This window comes from Cannabis sativa, chromosome X (assembly GCF_029168945.1).
Source record: "Cannabis sativa cultivar Pink pepper isolate KNU-18-1 chromosome X, ASM2916894v1, whole genome shotgun sequence".
Classification (NCBI taxonomy): domain Eukaryota; kingdom Viridiplantae; phylum Streptophyta; class Magnoliopsida; order Rosales; family Cannabaceae; genus Cannabis; species Cannabis sativa.
In genome coordinates this window covers 39,774,113-39,796,801 of record NC_083610.1, presented here as the reverse complement: position 1 = coordinate 39,796,801, position 22,689 = coordinate 39,774,113, and the positions used below count along the sequence as shown (strand labels likewise).

At 30.1% G+C, this 22,689-nt stretch overlaps 1 non-coding gene across 1 annotated transcript; it reads left to right on the top strand.

Annotated features, from left to right (window-relative positions):
- The first annotated feature begins 2,702 nt into the window (after positions 1-2,702).
- LOC115703288 (small nucleolar RNA R71) lies at positions 2,703-2,809 on the top strand. Its single transcript, XR_004009064.2, has one exon. It is a non-coding gene; the product is annotated as a small nucleolar RNA R71 (small nucleolar RNA).
- Positions 2,810-22,689: the final 19,880 nt, after the last annotated feature.

The following is a 22,689-nucleotide window of genomic DNA, read 5'->3' as shown; positions in this document are numbered from 1 at the left end:
CTTCGGCATCATTAGGTCTTTTCAAGGCTTAGGTAGAATGGCTCAGATATTCAGGGATAGGCAAAAGACAATTTCGGCTCAAGATATCATAAGCACACAAACAGAACCCACAAGCTTTTTACTTTTCTTTCTCTAGAATCCCATAATGTTCCCAAATTTACCAAGATTGATAGAAGATATCTCTATTATTTTTCCAACATCACTGAATCTTTTTTTTTTCTTCAAACATATTTTTACTTCTTATTGTTCTTTTTTTTCTTCATATCTCATATTTTTTTTTTCAGTGACATTGAATTACAATTTTTTTTCTCTTCTCAATCTTACAAATTTTTTTTCACTAATTCCTCACACTAAATGTTTCTCCTCCCCCAAACTAATCATGTAGCTTATGATATCATGGATAACATGGTGAAGAAAAATTAATAGTGTGGTTGCAAAATTTTTCAAATCAACGGGTGAAAAACAAAACAGGTTTAGGTTCAAAAGGTTAACTAGGGATACACATTATTATGGTAGGCTTGAAAGGCTCAAACTATCCAACAAATGCCTAAGTCATATTCCAATTGAACACTATCAAGGATTCCGTCTCAAAAGAATAAACATGCAAGTTCTAAGCTATCCTGTCAATCTTACCACAAACCATAGTAAAACAATTATAACAATTTTCACAAATTGAGTATTTGCAGAAAAACACAGGTTTCTAAGCATCCGAACTAATCCAAAGAGTTAACAGAATCAAGCACACAGTTATTTTACAGTTTCAGATCACATCACACTAATCAGCAGTATACAACTATCGTCAAGCTTATTGCTATTCCTTAACTAAAACAAAAACTAACACAGAAAATTAAAGTGCAGAAAATAAAATGCAGAATTTAAAATTTTTAAGTCTCTCCCCCTAAACTAAATATGACATTGTCCTCAATGTATACAATAAAATGCAGAGAAAAGAGACTTACCTGAGACCCTCTCAGAAAGGGTTAGGTGGACCCTTTTCATCTAAAAGAGCCCTCGTACTAAATGAAGAAAATTGACCATCAATCGTGTTGATTTCAGAGTTTTGCACAAGAGTCAGCTCACCTTCAGAACTACCACACATCACTCTTTTCCAACGACGCCGAATCATTCGAAGTCGCTCTTTAGGCTTTGCTTTCTTCTTATTAGCTTTAAAAAAAGAACCCTTCACCATCTCAATCTTGCAATAGGTAGGAATGTCGGTTGGGGCAAAAATATTAAAATTGACCTCTTCATCTTGCACTCTCAACTTTAACTCTCCTTTTTGAACATCTATTAAGGCTCGACCCGTGGCTAAGAATGGTCTTCCCAAAATAATGGGAATAGTTGAATCTTCCTCCATATCAAGAATTAGGAAATCAGCAGGGAAGATAAACTTACCAACCTTCACCAGTACATCTTCAATTATCCCACGAGGATGAGTCAAAGAACGATCCACTAGTTGTAAGGTCACTGTTGTCGGCTTTGCTTTTCTCAATCCTAGCCTTTTGAAGACAGACAAGGGCATTAGATTAATGCTTGCTCCCAGATCACATAGAGCTTTAGTTTCCACCGAACCCCCTATAGAGCATGGAATATTGAAACTACCCTGATCTTTGAGCTTGGGCGGTAGTTTCTTTTGCAAAATGGCGCTACACTCCTCAGTTAATGCCACTGTTTCATAGTCCTCCATTTTTCTCTTCTTTGATAGAATCTCCTTCATGAACTTCACATAACGAGGCATTTGTTCCAAGGCTTCAGCAAAAGGAATGTTGATGTGTAATCTTTTAAAGACCTCTAGAAATTTTGTGAACTGCTTGTTTAGATTGGTCTTTCGGAGTCTCTGAGGATAGGGTATTTTCACATGATGATCAATACTGATTGGTGGAGACTGCTGTGGTGGTGTTGGGCTATCAGTAGCCTTCTCTGCTGTTGGTGTTGGGGTTGGCACTGGTTGAGCTTTAATCTCCTTATCTCCGTCAGCTGGTTGTGGCAATTCAGGACCATCATATTTCTTACTGCTTCTTAGGGTAATTGCTTTGCATTTTTCTTTGGGATTGACTTCAGTTGTGCTAGGCAAATTCCCTTGAGGGTGGGTTGCTACCTGAGTTGCTAGTTGGCCCATCTGAGTCTGCAGGTCTTTGATTGAAGATCTAGTTTCAGTCATAAATTGTAGCAGTAAATCTGTTTGCAAACTAGAATTTCCACCAGAGGCTTGTTGCTGATTAAACTGTTGGTTCTGTGTCTGGTTCTGATTTCGTTGCTGATAGAACCCACTGTTTCTTCGGTTACCACCCTGGTTGAACCCATAATTGCTGTTGTTGTTCTGCGAAAAATTTCCACTGGCCTTAGCTTCATCCATTGGCAAATCATCCACATCTGCTTGACACTCTGAAAAGTGATGACTTCCTCCACATATCTCACAGACAACTTGGGCTTGTTTAGCTTGCCCTGCAATTAGCTTTGTCAATGCCTCAACTTGAGCAGTCAACTTTGTGATGGCATCAACCTCTAACACACCAGCTACTTTCTTAGTTTGACTCCTTTCAGTTGGCCACTGCTGATTGTTTAGAGCCATCTCCTCCAATAGATCGTAAGCCTCATTAGCACTCTTTCTCATAAAGGCTCCACCAGCTGCTTCATCTATTAGAGTTCTAGTGTTTCCAACCAACCCATTGTAGAAATTGTGGACCAGCATCAACTTCTCTATACCATGATGAGGGCACTTTCTGATCAGATCTTTAAACCTCTCCCAAGCCTCATGGAGAGATTCATTATCTTGTTGGCAGAAGTTGTTGATTTCTCCTCTCAGCTTTGCAGACTTTGCTGGAGGAAAGAACTTTGACAAGAATTTTGTTGCCAGATCATTCCAGGTGGCAATAGAGTTGGGTGGCAAGGAGTTTAACCAACTCTTGGCTCGTTCTCTGAGCGAGAATGGGAACAGTCTCAGTCGAATTGCATCATCACTAACTCCATTAACTTTAAAAGTTTCACAAAGTTCCATGAAGTTAGAGAGATGCAGATTAGGATCTTCAGAAGGGAGGCCACCAAACTGAACTGAAGACTGCACCATTTGAAGTATGGCAGGTTTAATCTCAAAGTTGTTTGCATCCACTGCCGGTGGCCTGATACATGACTGCACTCCCGTCAGAGTAGGGAGAATGTAATCTCTCAAGCTACGGCCATTAGCTTGATCTTCCACGGCGCCACCATTATTACCGTTATTACCTCCATTGTTCGTAGCATTAGCATTCACATTAGCAGCCATGATTTCTGAAGTTTCAGCAGTTGCTGAAACTCCTTCTTGCCTTTTGTTCTTTCGGTTTCTCCTACAAGTTTTCTCGATTTCAGGATCAACTGGTAATATGACTGCTTGTCCTTGACGGCGCATACACTTAGGATTCCTGAAATAGATCAAGAAAATTTTTGCAAGAAAAAGGTTAGAAAAATCAGCAAGAGAAAATATACCAAAGTAGAAGTTAGTATAATTTTATGTAATATTAATCTTTAAACAATTCCCCGGCAACGGCGCCAAAAACTTGTTACGAATTTTATGTTTATTACGCAAGTGTACGCGATCAAGTAGTATAACACGCAAGTGAGGTCGAACCACAGGGAATTGGATTAAGTACTACTAAACTATACTTATGATTCTATTTGGTAAAATAATAAGTTTGCAATTTGAAAGTAAATAACTCAGAAAATTAAAGAGAAAATAAACAAAGATTAATCAAGATGAGAGATTAGGGAGGTGAATCCTGTTGATAAGTTACCAATGTTAATACCTAATTGCTATCCTTATCTCAATGTGAATGACAGATTATAAATTAACCTAACTCTTTTCAGATCTTTTAGGTTCTAAATAATATGTTCTCTAATTAACTTCTTAATTAAATCAACACAAAATCAGCATTAAGCAATAATCTATTCGTCACTGAGGCTATGTAAATACTTTCGTTTCACATCAAAACCTAGACTATCCAAATTTTAGCATTCTCAATTCTCACTTTTCAGATTTTGAATTGAGATCCTTAAACATGTTAAAGGTGATCAAGCTTGCACATGAAATTAAACACAAATATAGATAGTATTCACACATAAGATGAAGGAATGGCAATTATTTATTAACTAGGCATAAACTTAAACAACATTCATCATCCTCCCTTACTGGGAAATTTAGTTCAACATAACTCTAAAAACATCCATGATTAATTCAGAAACAAAAACAAACATAAAGAAGAAATTAAGGGTAAAAGAAAGAAACTAGAAGGTGATATTGCTCCGGGTCTTCAAGATAGCTTCCTCTCTACTTGCATCCACTATTTAGGTCTATTTCTGCTTGCTTTGACCTTCAGTGTCGTATTCCTTATATAGGGATGCGAGGTGTGCCTCCAATTTGAGAAAAAATCAAAATTAGGTCAAATCTGCGATTTCCGTACCTAGTCACGACTAGCATTTAAGCTGGTCGCGACTACAGGCAAACCTCGAAAATCAGAGGTTCTGCCAAATCTCGAAGTCGCGACCAGAGTCGCGACCAGGAAAAAGGGTCGCGACCTGGCTCTCTGGAGGTCGCGACTACTGACGCGTCTGGAGCCGAATTTTCCAATTTTTTCCAGTTTGTCCCAGTTTTTTGCCATTTGACTGAATTTGAACTTTAACACCCCGGGAACTTGAAACAATGAAAATCAAGCGTAAAACTGCTCCAAAAGACATCAATAGACGAGAAAATGCTAACTTTAAAGACCCGAAACATAGGTTAAATATAACCTAACAATACTCACGGATACAGCTCAAGAAACCATTAGCTTCTTTCACCGAGGCTTGTCCAAATAGCACAATGTCATCTGCAAACATAAGATGTGTAATTGTCGGTCCATTCTTTGTGATTTTAAACCCCTTGATATCTCCAGTCCTATTCTTGGCCATGAAAAGTCTGGAAAGGACATCTGCTGCGAGGATGAATAGAGCTGGTGATAAAGGGTCTCCTTGTTGAAGCCCACAAGTCGGGTTGATATAGCCATGCATCGAACCATTAATCAAGAGGCCCATTCGATCAATCTCAATGCATTTTTTAACCCAGGTAGTGAATGGAGCATTGAATCCTAATCCCTTAAGAACTTGTAGAACAAATTTCCAACTCATTTTGTCATAGGCTTTCTCCATGTCAAGCTTTATCATCATATATCCCTTTCTCCCTCTCTTTTTGACCATCGAGTGAACAATTTCCCTTGCTACTGCCGTGTTCTCAGTAATAAGCCACCCCTTGAAAAATGCAGTTTGAGCCGGAGAAATGATTTGAGGCAGCAGTGGTTTCAATCTGAGAGCGATGATCTTTGAAATGCACTTATATGCAACATTGCACAAGGCGATCAGTCTATAGTCGGTCACCTCACTAGGACAGTCTTTTTTCGGAATAAGAACAATGTTTGTATTGTTTATGAATTGGGGAAGATTCCCATTACTGAAAAAGTGAAGGACCATTTTGATCACATCTTCCCCGACAGTGTTCCAATGTTGGGTATAAAATCCAGGTGGCATACCATCCGGTCCTGGAGCTTTGTCGTGTCCCGTTGATCTCATGCACTCATAAATCTCTTTTGCAGATGGAATGGAATTTAGAATCCCATTATAAAGGAAAGCACAATTTTTTTTTATTCTATTTTTAAAATTTTGTGAATTTTTTCTATTTTGTTTAGAATACAACTACAAATATACTCGGAACTAAGAGCCTGTTTGGTCGTATTTTCAGTTTTCAGTTTTTAAAATTGTGTTTTTAAAAGTGAGAATAGAAAAAAGTTTTTTATCATTTTAAAAATTTAATGGTGTTTGGCACAAATATTTTAAAACTATTTTTAAATATTTCTTACTAAAAAAAATTAATATTTTAACACCATGACATGAACCCATCCGGGTTAGGGTTCGGGTATGGTTCCGGGTCAAGGATCCGAGTATGCGAGTAAAAATATAAAATATAATATGTTAGACAAAAAAAAATATTTTTGAAAATTGAAAACAATATTTTGGTGTAATCTGTTTTCTAGTTTTTTAAAACTCAATTTTAAAAAACTGTTTTTAAAAAATTTTGCCAAATGGCTCTTGTTAGTTTTTAAAAACTGCTTTCAGTTTTAAGAAACAGAAAACAGTTTTTAAGTTATGAAGTCAAACAACCTCTAAATGTCCCACATTGTTTATAAATGACGTACATGTAGGTTATAAATATTATTATTTTTACGCCATATTAATTCATTTAAAAGTATTTTTGTTTATGGGTGGTTGATTAATTTCTTACCGTATGAGTTTTTATTATTTTATTTTTAATGTTTTATAGTTTTTTTTTTATCTTTCATCTAATATACATTTCATTATTTATATTTTTAAAGTAATAATTTATAAATATTTTTTTATAAGTTTTTTATATTTGATGTAATATATATTAATTAATAATATACAATTTATTATGAGTTAATTTTATTTTAAGATTTTATATGTATAATTTTATATTTTTATTAGTCCAAAAAATATTCAAACTAAATTATTTTAAACGAAATTAAATATTATTTTTTTCTCAATATATATATAAAAAAATATAAATCAAATGAGATGTCATTTTATGAATATTTTTTATTATTTATCTATTAATATTTTATCTATTTTATAATATGTCTTCTAAGTAATATCTTTATATATTAAAAGTGCCCATCTAACGACATTTCTTGGTTTAACAGAATATACCTTAAAAATAAAAGAATATTCTGTTAAATTTAACGATGTTAATAGGTTTGATCTCCCGTTAACAAATAAACCCAATAATTAAACCCAAAAAATTAAACAATCTTTTTTTAAATTAAAAAAAAAATCATCTTAGCCACATATCTCTCTAACAAATCGTATATCCCCAAATTTTGATATTTTACTCTTCCGTTAACTTAAAAAAAATTAAACCCTTATAATTTAATCTTTCAATCGTAATATATTAAACCCTAAAATATAAATAAAATTTTCAATTGCACAGTCGCACCTCGGCAGAGAAATGAGTCGTTGATGGAAAGGTTTTGGAGTTGGCCGATTCAAAGTTCGGTTCTGCCATTGCCGCCTTCGACTGTGTATTGGTCGACTTCTACGCTCCCTGGTGTGGCCATTGCAAATGTCTTTCTCCCCAGGTTCCTCTTTCTCTCTCCCTCAATTTTATTTGATAGATTCAATTTTTATCTCGTGTGTTATTTAGATCAACGATTGATTTAAAATTGACTATCATAGGACTTGAATTTAAAACAATTATTCTAGATAACTCTTACTTCATCAATCTCACCCTCTCGAGCATTCTTGGACCTTTTGGTTCGATAACCCTTTCTCTAACCGCGAGCAAGCTGCTTGGAGTAGGTCTATTTGCCCGATCTTTACATTCACCATTGTTGAGGAGTTTTGCAGGTAAACACATATATAAAGATATATATATATATATATATATATATTTATGAGAATGAAGTGAATTCTCAGAATAGGAAAGACAGAGTGAGTATATCAGACCACATTACTGGAAAATAAGATATCACATATGGATTGGAAAATAAGGTATAACATAACCATTGGTACAGCCAGATTTGCAGAATGATTGTCAAAGAAGGATTATCCATAAAGGCCTTCATAGGTAAATTTTTCTTCTTCTTTTGAATTTTATTATCATTATTATATTTTGGTGTACTTTTAATGTGTTTTTTTTTTTTTGGCTTATTATCATTATTATATTGAGAATATAGAGGTCATCCATATTGACAAATTTATAATTGATTATGTCATTTGCTTTATGTTAGATACCGCCTATACAGTAGACTCAATATACACAAAAGTGATGTTATTTGGGTTTATTAAATTCACAGTTTAATTCTGCAACCATATTCAATTCATATCATATTAGTACGTAGAACTCACATTTACATGGATGAGGATGTTTATATACAATAAATATCTTTATTCTGCCATTATTTCCTTCTCCTTTACATCACATTGTGATTACATGAAATGCCTCTCTCTCTATCTTTACAGGGATTAACTCATTTTGATGAGATTCTACAAGAAACAAATGGTTTCATTCTCTCTCGTGGAAATTTGGGGATAGTTTGCCACCAGAAAAGGTCGGCTTTTTTGTTATATTATGTGGGTTTTGAGAAGAACATATTTTTGGATATTGCTTCCCTTTTCATAAATTAGTACAATCAACAATTATTTTAATGTTTGATCAGGTCACATAATATTTTGGACCTTTTTGGAAAAACAATTCCTCAATACTTAAAATTTAATTTCTTGTACATGGATTTGTTTTAAATGAAAATAATTTCAAGCTACAGCAGATTGTACATTTTAATTTATATTTATCTTCAGAATCTTTTGGTTAAGTGGGAAACCATGAAACTCTCTTTCTTAAAATAATATAATAAGAGTTTTTATTTGAACAATACTAAATTCAGGATGAATATAGAAAAATATCTCCAAATAATATGAAAAGCAAATTTGGACTTACAATAAATTTTACATGGTCAAGATATCTAATCTCTAAAAATAAATTGTGTGCTTAGTGATTCTGATTGAGTACTCATATATGTGCAGCAATATGTAAAGATGAATATTCATGATTTGAAATATCAACAATCAATGCTGACAAATCCCTACTTTTAGTATCACAAAGCAAATATCGTGTTAAGTAGATTGAAAAGGCTGGTGAGTCTGATTGTTATTCTTATTTATCTTGGTGCTCCAGTATAATATTAGTGTTTATTGTGAACACATTTAGTTTATTTGGTACTTTATTTTTCATATATAGTGTGTTGATTATACTTTGGTGAACTTTATTCCATCTTTAGTAACTTTTACCTTAGCTAATCCCTTATAATTTGTATAATGTTTCTCTTAGCATTTTAATTTATTTTCTAATATTTAATGCATCATTCTGTAAAATTTTGTATTAGGATTTTTGATTAAATGGCTTATCATTTTTCTTTTTGTTTGAAGTTGGGGAAGGTATGTGTATCATTATTCATGTTGTTTTCTATTTCTATGTAAAATTTATTGCTTTGAAATTTCATGTAAAAGAGCTTTATTGCTATCATCATTTTCAGTTTAGTTATTAACTTTAAGGTAAATGCTAGAGCCATCTTCTCTTTTAGCTTTTCTTTTTTAAATACTAATACTAGAAGCAATTTCTGTTATATTCTTTGTGCACTGAGCAAGCTTTTAAATCCTAAAAGAAGTATACTGTGGTGGTAATCTTGAAACAATGATAAGGATATTTAAAAGTCAATCAGTACTTCAGTCTCCAATCCTGAAGCCCTTTTATCAGTTAAAATTGATAGATTGGATGGAAGTGAATTGAACAAATAAATAATAATTCAAAATTTCAAATCAAGAAAATTAAAAGTTTAGATTTATAATTTTTACAAATATGAAAAACTTAAATAGATCTATCTACCATTGTTGTTGCCATTGCTTAGTTACTGAATTCTTAAACAAAAACCACTAAAACTTATATAAAATTAATATTTACGTGGTTCGCCACGTAACTCTCATCTAGTATATATATATATAATTAATTTGTAAGAGTCTTCCATTGTTTATTAACTATGTGAGTATTATACTTATTAACTTCAAGTAAAGAGAGTATATATTATATTTCATTAAAAAAATACTACAAGTAAAATATTTCTTCATTCACACTGATTTGTCCAAAAATTAATATTGTTTCTCTTTGTAGAGGCAATTGAATACCTTATTCAATTAATTTTATATATTTTTATATATAAATATATATATATTCAATTGATCAACTTTATATAAATATCCAAAAATTAATATTTTTTTCTGTAGATTTGATTTTTTTCTATTTACTTATAATATTTGTAATTTTTTTATTTCATAATTACTTTAAATATACATATTAATTAGTTTATGTATGTATACATCTTAATTGAGTTTAAAAATGTGACACTAGGAAAGACATGAGACAAATATATTCATCAATTAAAATAATAATATTAGTCTAATTTAAAAAAATTGATACAAACAATTAATATTATAAATAATAAGAGTAATAAAAAAAGATAACAAATCATGATTCATTAATTTAATGAATTGTTGCAACAAAAAATTAATAAATAATATTTTAAAATATCTACCTCTCATTTAATAAAAACGTTAAAATTTACAATATTTAAATTATTAATACTTAAATTGATATTTTTATATAAATAAAAAAAAACTTTTAATATATTTAATTTCAATATATATATATATGAACAAAAAATTAAGTTTGGCTATAAATAAATAAATAAAAAATGATAATTTTTTTAATTACAGAAAAATTTATACCATTATAATATTTGATTCATTTAAAAAAAATATTTTTAATAGCTTTTAATTATTATAAATAACTTTATTCAAAATGTGCTTTTATTTTTATTGTTTTATAATTAATATTTGTGCTAATCACAAATAAAAGAAATTTTACATAAATATATTATATAATTTTATATTATTTATAAAAAATATTAAATATTATTAGACTGAATTGAGATTTTATTCGTAACTAAAAGTTAATTTTTTTAGTGTAAAATTTTAAAAAATTTATTAAAACCACGAGAAGCGCAGATCTATTAGAGAAAATTTTATTAGTTCTATATCTTTACAAGATGATAGTCTCTTTATTTATAGGATAAAAGACTATTAAGTATAAGAACTAAATAATCTAGAGTTATAAGAGTAACATAGGAAAATTACTATAACCTTAAGTGTAATTAGAATTATAAGAGACATAAAATAAATTTAGTAATAAAGTAGATGATGCATAGGTAAAGACATCCACTATCATTATTCTTTCATAACATTCTTCTTTGAATGTCTTATATTAAAAATATGTCTCCTTATTACTATACCATAACAAACAACCTTGTAGGAATAAAATAATGGTAAAGAAAGAATACATTATATTCTTATCTCCCCTTCTTTGCAGTGTTTATCTTAACTGGTGAAATCTTTGAGTCGACGTGTCTCAATTTTATGTACTAACTTCTCAAATATTGTTGTAAGAAGAGCCTTTCTAAACAAGTCTGCAAAATCATCACAAGAGCGTATCTAATGGACATCTATATCCCCTTTTTTCTGAAGCTCATGAGTGAATTTTTTTTTTTTGGTGAAATATGCTTAGTTTCATCACATTTGATGAAACTTTCTTTTATTTGAGCAGTACATGCAACATTATCTTCGTACAGAATTGTGAAGCCTTCTTCTTAGAAATATGACATGATTCTTGAATATGTTGAATGAATGATCTCAACTATACACATTCTCGACTCGCTTCATGTAGTGCAACTATTTCAGAATAATTTGATGAAGTTACAATCATTGTTTGTTTTGTTGAGCGCCAAGATACAGCAGTACCACCATAGGTAAATAAATAATATGTTTGTGATCGAGATTTGTGTGGATCAGATAAATATCCAACATTAGTATATCTCACCAATTTTGATTTTGAGTTCTTTGGAGTAAAATAAAACCATGTCAGTCGTTCCACGAAGATAAAAAAAAATTTATTTAACTTCATTCCAATGTCGACGTGTGGGTGAAGCAGTATATCTTGCTAACAAATTTACAGAGAAAGCTGTAACAGACCTTGTAGAACTAGCAAGATACATTAGTCCACCAATTAAGCTAAGATATAGTACTTCTGAAATAAGAATTTCTTCGTGATCTTCTCGAAGATGAAAAATTTCTTTTTAATATCCAATGATCGAACATTGGAGAACTCAATAAATGGGTTGTATCCATGTTAAATCGTTTCAAGATTTTTTCTATATAATTTTACTGATAAACAAGGATCTCGCCTGATAAGTGTTCAATTTGCAAACCAAGACGAAATTTGATTTTTCCTAAATCTTTTTTCATCTCAAATTCATTTGTCAAATATGTTATTGCCTCGATAACCTCTTCTAGAGTTCCTATCATATTCAGATCATCAACATAAACTGCTATGATAACAATTTGGATTTCTTAATAAAAACTCATTAATAAAGTGGATTATTTATATAGTTTTCTTTCAATAGATATTCACTAACCACATATGATCAGATTGTTTTAAACCTTTCTAGCTTAATTGAATGCATTTCTCAAGTTTTTTTTTATTATATGCTTTAGGCATTTTTAATCTTTTAGGAACTTTCATGTAAATGTCATTATCTAGTGACCTATACAAATAAGTTGTAATTGTTGACTCAAACTCTAAAGTCTCCTTGTTTTGATAATTAACAAATATTTAATTATTATTTTACTAATTGTTAATTTTGTTGCACAATTAAAGATAAATAAGATTTTAAGACAAAATTAACTCTAAGGGCAAAATAGTAATTTTATTAAAATTTCAAAAGTGACCCAAAGTGAACTTAAAGGCTTAAGAAACTCAAGATAAGACTCCATGAAAGTTTATTTATATTTCCTAGTCTTGTACAATGGTTTTCAAGTCCATACTTAAAATGTTCTAAGTACGAATTTTGGCCCATTAACTCGTGCGACAAGTTATTTCACAAAAATGATATATTAAATTTCTAAATTAATTTTTAAGATCACATATCATTTAATTAAGAGAAAAAAGCTGGCATTTTTGAAATCAAATAAACGAGTAGAAAGTTATGCGCATTTTAGAACTGAAAAAATGAGATTTTACCCCTATCCTGTTTTCGGCCTACCGCTTTTAAATGACAGACGGTTTTCACAAAAATAGCAGATCATTTTTCACAAAAATAGCAGATCATTTTTCACAAAAATGGTAGACCGTTTTTCTTAGGATCCCTTTTTAAAAAGTGTGCTAACAGCTATAAACGATTAGTTTTTATTCATTCGCTATAAAAATTTGTTTTTTTACTTAAAAATTCAGGTTGACTAAGCATTTATTCAATATACCAAACATATTCAAGTGATTTGAAGAGCTCCAAAGTTTAAAATCTAATAAAATATTTTTCACACACTTTTAGCCAAAATTCTTAATTATTTATTCTAAGTGTGCTTGCTAATCACTCTAGGTTATTCATTGTATCATCATACATCTAGAGTGAGTTTGTGTGTAATTTTAAACACATTTCCAAATTGTGATTGAGGGAGGATGACCCAGTATTGTAAACAACTCGGTTAGAGTGAAATTAACACTACAACAATCTGAGAAAGAGGTTGATAGTCCTTGGCGGTGGAAAACTATTGTAAGAGGTTTGGAAACACCTTGCTGAAAAATTTCTAGTTGTAAGGGTTAGTCTGTTGGGTTTTATGCCCTAAATAAAACTTATTTCAATATAATCAAATTTACTTATTAATATAGATCAGAAATAACATTTAATGTTGCGTGGTTTACATGATTTATTTCATGATTATATAATGTATGAATTCATCTGAAACCCTTTTCACATACTTGATCCTGTTTATTGTGTTGTCAACACTTTGAAAAGTAAACATGACTATGTGAATAAAGTTTCCTAGATTTATCAGACCCAGGGTTTTACTGATATGATAATCTACAACAGAGTTTACTTGCATTTGGAGAAATGCTATGTTCTTTCCAGGGCATTGGTTAAAGTAAAGCTCAAGTTGGATGCATGGAGTATGCATCGGAAGGGATCGATATTGAACTTTGACTTAGATTTATTAAACTTACCGTAATATCTATTCAAGTCAATATCGCCTAGTTGATCCTAGATCAAATGATCTTAATCCTGTTATGATTAGGCTCAATCTCAAGAGGTTATTCGTGTTCTTTGATTTGTTAGTTAAGCCTACTTTTGGGTCAGGGTGATACGTACATTTTGGGAACACGGTAATGCAATTGAGTGGGAGCGCTAACATAAACACGGAATCTATAGCTTCTATCTGGCGAATAGTAAGTAAAGGATGATCTCCTTCGAGCTTGACCAAACGAAAATAAATGGTGGAGTACTCATTTCACATAAGCTAAAATATTATTTATACGGGGTCAAGTGTTTTAAGGATAAAATACATTGTAGGGTGTAACGGTAATCTAATCCCTTTACAGTGTAGATCATTCGTATAGAGGATCATTGATCAAATTAGGATTATAACAATGGATAACTAATGATGTGTCTATATGGTGGAACATATAGAGCATTCTATATACTGAGAGTGCAATTCTAAGTTCTATGCGTGGATTCAACGAAGAATTAATAAGTCAGTGAATTTAGGTTATAAATTCTTGATCTGCTTATTGGAAGCTCGGCTATATAGACCCATGGTCCCCCCACTAGTTGAGATAATATTGCTTGTAAGACTCATATAATTGGTTTTGATTAATCAATTATAATTCTCAAATTAGACTATGTCTATTTGTGAATTTTTCACTAAGTAAGGGCGAAATTGTAAAGAAAGAGTTTTAGGGGCATATTTGTTAATTATGATACTTTGTATGGTTCAATTAATAAATATGATAAATGACAATATTATTTAATAATTATTTATAGTTATTAAATAATTAGAATTGGCATTTAAATGGTTGAATTTGAAAATTGGCGTTTTTGAGAAAATAGAAATAAAATTTGTGAAAACTGCAAAATCCAAGTAAGGCCCATTACACTCTATGGCCGGCCACTTGGGATGGTTTTTTAAATTGATATTTTAATTATTTTAATGCCAAATAATTCAAACCTAACCCTAGTGGAATGCTATAAATAGATAGTGAAGGCTTCAGGAAATTTACACTTAACTTTCACACTTTTCCTTCACAGAAAAACCTGAGCCTTCTCTCTCTATACCTAGCCGCCACCTTCTTCTCTTTCTTCTTCCTTGAAATTTCGAAATCTCTTAGTGATTAGAGTAGTGCCCACACACAGCAAGTGATACCTCAATCATAGTGAGGAAGATCGTGAAGAAAGACATTCAACAAGAAGGAGTTTCAGCACTAAAGAAGGAGAGAAAGAGATCCAGGTTCAGATATTGATAATGCTCTGCTACAGAAAGGAATCAAGGGCTAGATATCTGAACTGAAGGACTCATTATATTCCGCTGCACCCAATGTAAGGTTTCCTAAACTTTATATGTGTTTATTTCATAATCGTTTTAGAAGTTCATATTTAGGGTGTTAATCAACATACTTGTGACTAGATCTAAGATCCTGGTAAAATAATTTCCAACGTAGTCAAGCCCGTTAACTTGGCTCACTATTAGAACTCAAAGCTAGGTCCGTAGCTTTGAAGACCAAGGACATAGGTGGCTTAGTTACTGAACCTTATAAAAATCGAGAGTTTACAATTTATTACCCTTAAACTCTTTACTTTACAAGCTTGATTATTTGCTCTCTATATTTGATTGTCATACTATTTGCATTTACTTGATTAATTTAATTAATTGCATGATATTGTGTTGAAAGTTTCTATTTACCGAAATTAACTTAAATTTCTAATTCACGCCCCTCTTGGACACATATCTTGGGTTAACAATTGGTATCAGAACTTGGGCTCATTTATTTGATTAGATTTCACAATCTAGAGCATGGTGTTTCTAAGTAATTCACAAAATAATATGTTAGAAGGTTTGAGCACAAATAGAGCACCATACTTCAATGGAATAGATTTTCCTTATTGAAAAATTAGAATGGAAACTTACCTTAAATCTATGGATTATGATTTGTGGCATATAATGTCTAATAGGGGTGTTCAACCAAATTTACAAACTGCTCAACCCGAATAAAACTGCCTAAACCAAATCAAATAAATCAATAAAAAATACAACCCAAAATAATACAATGAAAATCCAAACCGCCTAATCAATATATATTGGGTGGTTTATAAATTATTCTAAACTGCTTAATTAACCCGAATAAATCGAATTAAACCGATTTATATATTTTTTAATAAAAGTGTATATAACATATCACATAAATAATATTTATTAGTTAAACTATTTTGTATTTAAAGTTTAGACATTTTAGTGTTTAACTTAAAACTTGGACTTTATAGTTAATAATTTTTATTATATTTGGATATAGAAGTTGAAGTCTAAAATCTATACCATATTATTACTCTTTTTATTATTTTATTTAATTATTTTATGTTTACTCAATTATATTTATCTTATATTAAAGTTCTTAAAATTAATTTAAACTATAGTATTTTTTTTAGTTTGAAATGTAAATAATATGTTCTTATTTTTTTAAAATCTAATTATTTGAATACTAGAAACTAACAATAATAATTATAAAAAAAAATGAAGAATGGTTTGGACGGGTTAACCTAACCAAATCGACGAAATTATTAGACGGTATGAATTTTTTTCTAATTTTTAATTGGACGGGTTACAATTAATATTTGCAACCTGATATTTATATTAGGTTAGTAAAAATATGCTATAACCTGACCAAACCGACCGACGTACACCTCTAGTGTCTAATGGTCCTTACATTGCCAAATATATTATAAATGGTATAGAAGTTGTTAAGACTTATGAGGCATATGATAAGAATGATAAGAAAATACTTTCTAAGAGCGCAAGAGCTAAATATGTACTTATATGTGGTTTGGTAGAGATGTGTTTAAAAATATTGAACAAGCCTCGACTGTTTGATATGTGAAAACTGCTTGACACTACAAAAAATATTATTTTTAGTCACACCAAAATTTGTGATTAAAAGTAAAAAAGTTGTAACTAATTATTAATTATCATTCCTATTTTGTGACTAAAAGGTCCGTGGCTAAAAGTATTAGTCACAAAAATTACAATTTGTTGTGACTAAATGTAGTTTTAGTCACAATAAATATTGTAACTAAAAGTAAATTAGTGACAACTTGTGTCTAAATACTATGTTTTAGTCATAAGTAGTTTTTTGTTGTGACCAAAAGTCACATTTAGTCACAAAAAGTTTATGTTGTGACTAAAAAATTATCACTAAAAGTAGCTGTTTTTTGTAGTGTGAAGTTACTCATCAAAAAACTAGTGCTATGAAAGAGACTAAAATTCAAATTTATTCCACTCAATATGAGAACTTTAAGATAAAAGCAGATGAAACCATTGCTAACATATATGCTCATTTTACTACAATTACTAATAGTTTGAACTCTCTTGGCAAGGTACTTACTCAAAAAGATATGGTGACAAAGATATTGAGAAGTCTCACCAAATTATCAAGGAAAACTAGTTGCCATCCAAGAAGATACGAATCTTATTGTACCCAATGATGCATACATGCAATGTCACAAATATCACAAAAGAACACAAATAATCTCATGACGATAAATTTCTTACGTGGAAGATTAGTTAGAGACCGCAACTACAAAACATACTTATAGCATGAAGAGATTATAATTTTTTTTAAAAAAAAAATTAATTTTTTTTGTTTAACTTGTTCCCAGGCCTATTTGATTCCACTTACTCACAACTTAATAACAACTCTTTGGGATTAACTATTAAGTGTAGATGGGAACTTTACCAAATTTCCTTTAAGCAAAAATTGCTTATGTTGAAAGAATAAGTTTTGTTTTTTTTTAATTTTTTTTCAAGTATTTTCTTGAGAAAAGTAAATAAAATTATAACTAACTAAATACAATAATTAAAAAATGACAATAACAATAGTAGATAATTATAAAAGTTAGGAGGCAGAAAATGCTATCAACTAATAATAATAATAATAATAATAATAATAATAATAATAATAATAATAATAATAATAATAATAATAATAATAATAATAATAATAATAATAAACATTGGGTTTATGTCGCTTACAAACATAAAATTTAGGGTACTTATGCTGCCATTACTAGAGAAGATATGTAATAGGAGGCAAAAATACACTCAACTATATCAAGAATTTAAGAGGCACAAAATGCACTCAACTACCAAAAGAAAAAGAAAAAAAAGGTTAGGAAGCAAAAAATATACTCAATTAACGTAGGAGACACAAAATATCATTAACTACCAAAGAATATTTATATATAATATAATAAATAATGTATAACATTATATAGAAATAGTGATTGAATCAAGAGAAGCAATATATAATATACAATTAATTATACAACTAAAAATACACATAGCCAAAATAAAAACTAAGAATATAACTAAGTATGCACATAATGCATGTAACATTAACCTAGTGACTAAAAGTTTCTTTAACAAATTATTTTTTCCACTTTAACATTTTTTTTGCTAAGAAACCACAAACACTTTATTCAAAAGACGAAAAGATACGGATGAGCACATGGGGACTCACCTCCCAAAAATTAAGGAAACCCTTACACAAGTGATCTAATCCCCATTTAGTAAGAGCATGAGCTGAATGGTTCTTAGATCTAGGAATCCAAAAAAACTTAGTAGACAAACTAGTCAGCAAACTTAAAACCTTAGAAAACAAAAAGCACACGTTCCAATGAGGGGCAACAACAGAGTAAAGCGTAGGAACTAAACTTTGGCAATTTGAAAGAATATCTGCCTCGTTAATTCCCAAACTGCGTAGCACTTCTACACCCTTACAGACTGCAACCGATTCGCCAAGAATCACAGAGAGGAAGGGGATCTTAACAGCAAATAAGACCAAGATACCACCAGACGCATCCCAAACCACCTCACCAACCGCACCATTACTCTCTTTAGTGGCAAAATCCACATTAGCCTAATTCTCCCAGGCCTAGGCAGGATCCACCGAGTCTCAAGAGAGTGACCACCAACAAAACTAGCAAGCCTGCTGCTTAAGATCATCTTCCAATAGCTCTGGAAATTCTCAAAGATTTTCTTTTTCATGTTTGACAACCTCCATTGACCATTGTTATAAAAGTTGGAATTCCTAAAAAACTACATGTTATGATATATCACAATTGCGAATAGAAAAAACTCTTCCCTATCAAACTGTGGGTTAGGGCCTTGAGAAAACAAGTTGAAAATCCACTTCACCACTTCTGTCCCGGAGATTAGAGTGAAATCATTGATACGAATACTCCACTTGCTAGAGAACCAAAGCCCTTTTGTGATAGGAGAGAGAGAGAGAGAGAGAGAGAGAGAGAGAGAGAGAGAGAGAGAGAGAGAGAGAGAGAGAGAGAGAGAGAGAGAGAGAGAGAGAGAGAGAGAGAGAGAGAGAGAGAGTAGCAAAAAGCATTTTAGTCACAATATTTTAAAATATATTTCTTGCAATAATATGTTTTTGAATTTATTATTTGAACTAAACATTTATCAATAAAACCATATTTTTTTTTCTTTTTAATAAATAAGCATTGATATCCATATATATATATATTTATTTAATTTAAATTCTCAAAAACTTTTAATTATATATAGTACAAATTAAATTTCTTTAGATCTTTGGTAACATTAAAAAATTGAAGTACATGTAACCATTGATCCCACCTCTTAAGCCTATGAACAACAATAGTATGTGGTATAAGCTCATGAGAGCATTTCTCATTAGAACTTGGATAGTCATACATTGCTGATTTATTGGAAATCCTATTCTTAGCCTTATTCCCGTTAGTTAACCATTTCCCAACTAACTTATCCTCAGGTCCAAACAGGTCCAATTTAGGGATATTTGAAGTTGAAATCCACTCCACAAGGTCCCAAGAAATCAAGTATCCCATCCCTGACATGTACTCCGAATAAGGGTTTTGGCTATTGCATGGAATTACAAAACTATAATACAAGTCCACCCTAGGCAATGGTTCGAGCGACATGGCTTGTGGATTGAGCCGAATGTAAACATCATCGTCTGCCTTCATGACATAGTCGTATTTTGTAGGCAAAATATTTTGTAGAAAAAAAAAATAAGTATATATTTTTCCTGAATCCATATTTTTCGTACAATTTAAGATGATAGTATCATTAAATCTAATAATTTCTAAAGCAACGAACACATATTGTTCGGGCTTTGTGAGATTGCATACGATGAATTTCACCTCAATTTTAGCCAATTGAGAAGATTGGATACCATAAATGAGATGGAGAAAAAGGCGACGATTGTAATTATCTGGTCGAGTTAAAATTCCTATCAAGAGGCTAAATTGGTGGTTGGTTTGAGTGATGAGATTGGATGAGTAATATGATTTTAAAGATCTGATAACAACTTGAAGATGAAAGATTATTATGCTTATGGAAAAAGCAAGTGAGGGGAAAATAAATGAAGCTAGGCACTTCCTTTTCATTGTTTTTGTGATTAAAATTGTAGCTAAATATAGTTATATATAAAGGGATTTACAGAATATGTATCACACTAGCTAGATTAATATCTAAATTAGTTTGGATAATTAGGCGTTTGGTTGAGAGGAATGAAAATATAGGAATAGGAATGGGAATGGGAATAAGAATAGGAATGGAATGGAATAAAATTTAAAATGCATAAAAAAAATTGATAAAAAAATAATTAAATTTTTTTTCTTGTTACATTGGAATGGTCATTCCTTCCTTTTTAAAATGGAATAGCCATTCTACTAAAATGGTGGAAAGAGCATTCCATTGGAATGCCATTCCAATACTTTAAAATGCAACCAAACAAAGGAATGGAATGAAAATTATTTCCTTTCCATTCCATTCCATTTTATTACCTCCAACCAAACACCACCTAAATTCATGCTTTATTCACTTGTATTGAGATTTGTTCTTTTTGTAACTACCGAAATAATTATTTAAATACCACGTTGTGCATGTTTTTTCATGTGTAAATAATATGGCACCTTTCTATGCTTGCTTTCGTGATGAGAAAGAATAGTTTGCCTAATTCTCGTGAGGACAAAAAAAATTGGGAATTGAGCATTATTTTTTGTGAATTTTTATTTTTTAAGTTATAAGTTTGTAAAAATATATTTATTTTTTCTGATTTTTTTAGGAAAAAAGTTAAAAAAAATGGAAAAAATAGTATAAGGTAACTAGTTACCCTAAAGGTACATGGTTACCTTTGTAATTTTTCCACACATTTCAATTTTTTTTTTTTTTGAATTTTTCTAATAAAATAGTATTTTTTTTTTAAAAAAAAAAACATATTTTTGCAAAAATAGCATAAAAACCCATAAAATTTGTAATATCATCTTAAATTTTGTAATTATAGTTCAGTGTGTATTGATTTTAATTTGGAATTTTAGTACATAATCATCATAAAACTGTTCGGGCCCAAGAAAGAATAAAATGGATTAGTTGGCTTAGGCTATGGGCCATATACTTTGTTCACCAGAGTAACTATACAACCACTTATTATCTTTTCCTTTTCGCAATAAAATTAATTTGTTATTAGAGATTTTTGTAAATTTTGGTTTACTAGTAAACTATAAAATAAGATAGGAGTAATAGTTTCTAAAAAGTGTTATAAATCAAATAAAAATAGAGTGATGATATAAATAGGAATTATTTTACAAATACACAAAAACAACAAAAAAATTACAAAAATACAATTTCACGGAATTTTAAATATTTTTACAATTTTTTTAAAAAAATTATTTACATTTTTATGTTGTACTCTTGTTAATTTGTTGTTGATTTTTTGTTATATGTATGTTATTTTTTGTTGTTGTTTAGATGTTATTTTCATGTTACTTTTACGTAGTTTTCTTGTTGTTTTTGTGTTATTTCTATGAAAAACCGTAAAAATATAAAAAAAATTCTGTAAAAATATAATTTTTTTTACAAAAAATAATATCTTATGTAATTATCTCATATAAATAATTATGCATATATTCAATGGTTACCAAAAATATTATGTGTATATTCAAAATAGAAGTGATCTCTAGCCATGAAAGGGGCATCTGGTCCATCATTATAATTACACAACAGCCAATCAATGTTGGAAGAAGTTGAAGAATACCTACTTATTTTATACATTAACCAAATTTACCTTTAAATAGAATTTAATTCAAAATACTTCTTTTTATGAGTATTGTACCAAAATTATCCCCACACACTCACATAACTAAGACATAGTTTCAAATATAATAGATTTGTGTTCTTTGTAAATAGTTGTGTAGGTTTGTGGGAAAGTTGTGGTAAAATTTTGATTTGAGAAAAATAAAAAATATCGTGAAGTGATAGGGATAAAATTAGTAGAATAATTAAAAAAAGAGGTAGACATAATAAATTTTAAAAGAGAGGGTAAAAATTAAAAATATCAAGTTAAAAGAGGTATGAAGATGTTAAAAAAGAAATGGGCCTTGCCTTATTTAACTTGGGCTTTTTTGCTTCAACTTTAGGCCCTTTATGAAAATAAGAAAAGAAACTCTAATCACCAAAAAAACAAAAAGGGCTATTTACAAAAATATGGGAAAATGAAGATATGTTTTGATATATATGGCATAAAAACTTAATTATCCTAAATATGACATTTTTTAAAAAAACCTTACAAATATGGAAAAAAGTCATGAGGAATGTCATAAAAAACTTTAAATTTGTGTTTCTTTTTATTTTTTTTTTCTTTTTTTAAAAAATAAAACACTAAAATAAATAAAAAAAAAATGATTTCAACTGTAGATGTTGTTTTTTTTACAGAGATTAAACTTATTTTTTTTTATTTAAACTACTGTTTGTTTTTTTGTTAAAAACTAATTATTTCATTAAAATCAGCTGAAAAAAAAAACCAATTTCATCAACATCATTCTGAAAAAAAAAATATAATTTAAAAATAATACAAACTTTAAAAATCAGTTTCATCAACATTGAAAGAAACTAATAATTTCATTAAAAGAATAAAAAAAT